This window comes from Microcebus murinus, chromosome 1, assembly GCF_040939455.1.
Source record: "Microcebus murinus isolate Inina chromosome 1, M.murinus_Inina_mat1.0, whole genome shotgun sequence".
Taxonomy (NCBI): domain Eukaryota; kingdom Metazoa; phylum Chordata; class Mammalia; order Primates; family Cheirogaleidae; genus Microcebus; species Microcebus murinus.
Genome location: NC_134104.1, coordinates 18,686,027 through 18,689,641, shown reverse-complemented (window position 1 = coordinate 18,689,641; position 3,615 = coordinate 18,686,027).

Below are 3,615 nucleotides of genomic sequence, written 5' to 3'. Positions count from 1 at the left end.
GACCCACACCTTTCACCTCTCACAAAAATCAACTCATGCTGGGTAACAGACTTGAACCTTAGGTGTGAAACTATTAGAAGTCTAGAGGAAAATGTTGGAAATACTCTTCTAGACATTGGCTTAGGCAAAGAATTTATGAAGAAGACACCAAAGGCAATCACAACAGCAACAAAAATAAATAAATGGGACCTGATCAAATTGAAAAGCTTCTGCACAGCCAAAGAAACTGTCAATAGAGCAAACAGACAACCCACAGAATAGTAGAAAATTTTTGCAAGCTACACATCTGATAAAGGGCTGAAAACTAGAATCTATTTAGAAGTCAGGAAAATCAGCAAGAAAAAAATCAAACAACCCTATCAAAAAATGGGCAAAGGACATGAACAGAAACTTCTCAAAAGAAGACAGAATAATGGCCAATAAACATATGGAAAAATGCTCCACATCTCTAATCATCAGGGAAATGCAAATCAAAACCAAAATGAGATATTGCTTAACTCCAGTGAGAATGGCCTTTATCAAAAAGTCCCCAAACAACAAATGCTGGTGTGGATGCGGAGAGAGAGGAACACTCCTACACTGCTGATGGGACTGCAAACCAGTTCAACCTCTGTGGAAAGCAATATGGAGATACCTCAAAGAGATACAAGTAGATCTACCACTTGATCCAGTAATTCCACTACTGGGCATTTACTCAAAAGATCAAAAGTCACTTTATGAAAAAGATACCTGCACTCGAATGTTTACAGCAGCACAATTCACAATCGCAAAGCTGTGGAAACAACCCAAGTGCCCATCAATTCATGAGTGGATTAATAAAGTGTGGTATATGTATACCATGGAGTACCACTCAGCTTTAAGAAACAATGGTGATATAACACCTCTTGTATATTCCTGGTTGGAGCTGGAACTCATTCTACTAAGTGAAGTATCTCAAGAATGGAAAAACAAGCACCACATGTACTCACCAGCAAATTGGTATTAACGGATCAACACCTAAGTGGACATATAGGAGTAACATTTATCGGGTGTCGGGAGGGTGGGAGGGGGGAGGAGAGGATGGGTATATACAACCACAATGAGTAAGATGTGCAACATTTGGGGGATGGACACACTTGAAGCTCTGACTTGGGGGGGGAGGGGAGCATGGCAATATATGTAACCTTAACACATGTACCCCCATAATACGCTAAAAAAAACACAGATAAGCTTAAAAAAATCTTCCCACAAAAATAGATGGTTTTACAGATAAATTTTAATTGATATTTAACTTGAAAATTACACAAAGTGCAGCAGAGAATAAAAATGAAAAGGAAGCCTCAACAAATTCTGTAAAACTAGTCTAGCATTGTTAAAAAAATGAGTCAAGAACTCTCAGTAAATAAAATTGTGGGTCATTATCATTTAAGACCATAAATGCAAAAATTCTATTTCTGGTGCATAAAAATGAGAACAGATAATGGTCAGATTGGGATATTTTATGATAATAAAATGTTAATAAAATATTACAAAAGCAATTAATCTGAGAAACATAAAAGCCACATGATCATTTTAATAAATGTCAAAAAATTCTATAAAATCTAATATCAGTTCATAATTTTAAAACCATAAATAGACATATCTCAATTCAGTATAGAAGATAGCTTCCTGCATCTTATAAAAGACATCTATAAAGAACAACAGCAAATAACATACTGATGAAATACTGAAAATATTTCTGTTATGATCTGGTACAAATTAAGATGCATGCTACCATCTATTTTATTTTATATTCTGCAGTAATTTTGTATTGCTGCAGTAATACCAGAGAAAGAAGTATCTAAATTTCATATGTACAATTAAATAGGATGTGACTTTTAGGGACATGATGTGAGCCTGTTGACATAAAATAGTGTCATTAGCACAAAGTCAGTATAATGGTTTTCCTGGGAGAAAGAGAAGGGAGAGTTGATGATACAATCAGAAATCAAGACAAGAGATTTTAGAGAAATGATATCATTCTGCTTCTTAAATTGAATGGTGAATATGCTAGTATCTATTTTATTGTTTTTAAACTGCACATAGAAGTTATGCATACATATGTGTAAATGATATATTCCCTAAAAAATTGAACACTGGACTAAGAGATAAAAAATAAGTTTAAGATTACTGAATCCCTAGTTCTGGGCTTTCTTCCACTGAATCATATCGTTTATAAATGATAATTTAATTCCAACCATTATTCTCACACCCAAACAATATTTCACTTAAAGATAAAGAGTTCTTAGATCATACATCCTTCAGTATAGCTAAATACCTTCACTTATTCATTATGTGACACCTGAATGTTTCAAGCATGATAGTAAGATTTGAACTAATTCATCACAGGTCAGAATTAGTGAATATTGTCTATGTCCCTATAAATACCATTTAAAAAATCACATTATGGGAAAGTTTTCCAAAGGTTGATAATTATACTTTCAGAAATAATACTTTTATTTTAAATTCTAGTATGTAGTATGTAGTATGTAGAGGGGAGGGGAGTCAAAATATGGTCAAAGAGTGCGTAAATTGCTGCAATACTACTTAAAATTAAGTAAATGTCTTTACTAAAATAAAGCAAAAGCTTGCAATACCTTAATTGTCTTTTCCATATTTTGCTAGATTTTACACTGAGAATCCTGTTGGTTAGCTCTGTATATAATCTTTAACCATGGTCCAAAACCAAGCATCTGTGTTAAACATGTAAGTACTTAAGTTAACATGATGTTATAACAAATTCAGGAAAAATAACTTCTACTTTTAAAAGGTACTTAAATTAAGCAGCATGTTCTTATAATATTCATTATATTCAAATTAATTTCAACTCACTATTTCTTAGAGATTGAAATTCAAAAACATATGTGGATCTATTTTTATAATTTTCTGTACATTTGTGAAGACACAGTGCCCTCTTTTGAACACAGTTAAATTTCAGGGGAAAAGAGTTTTCTACAAAACAAAATCAGAATTCATAGAATGAGATAAACAGAGAGAGAGTGGTAAACAAAGCACATTACCTTTCTCTTTTTACAAAGAGTTAAAGCATAATAAATTTGATTTTACATTCTCAGACTCAAAATGTTTTGTCTATGTGTTTCATCTGTATGTTTATTTTCATGACAATTGTTGAATGCATTTGAACAGATTGCTGTTTGGAGAATTTTTATACATGGAAACCTTTGTCTTAAATATACATAATAATGATTTTAATTAATAAAAAACTCTGATATTATCTTCAGATTCTCTATTGTTTATCTTAAGTTATTCATGATCGTTTTCTTATTATTTACCTTTATGAAGGATTCATCCTTAACAAATGTGTCCCCATAGTTGAGCAACAAGGACAGTGTGAGGTACACTGTGGATACATGTTTATGAGATGGTCTCTGTGTAAATGGCTACCTAAAATTCTTTTCGTGAAAGCCACAACTATAATACCTTTTGGTCTTCTTTTATAATCTTTGAACATTCTAAGTTAAAAGATTAACTATAGATTAGGAAATAAGTATGGAAATTTTATAATAATTTTCACGATGGATTTTTTTATTGAAAAACAGAATCAGCATGACAAAAAAGCATAAAGCTTCATTCTCT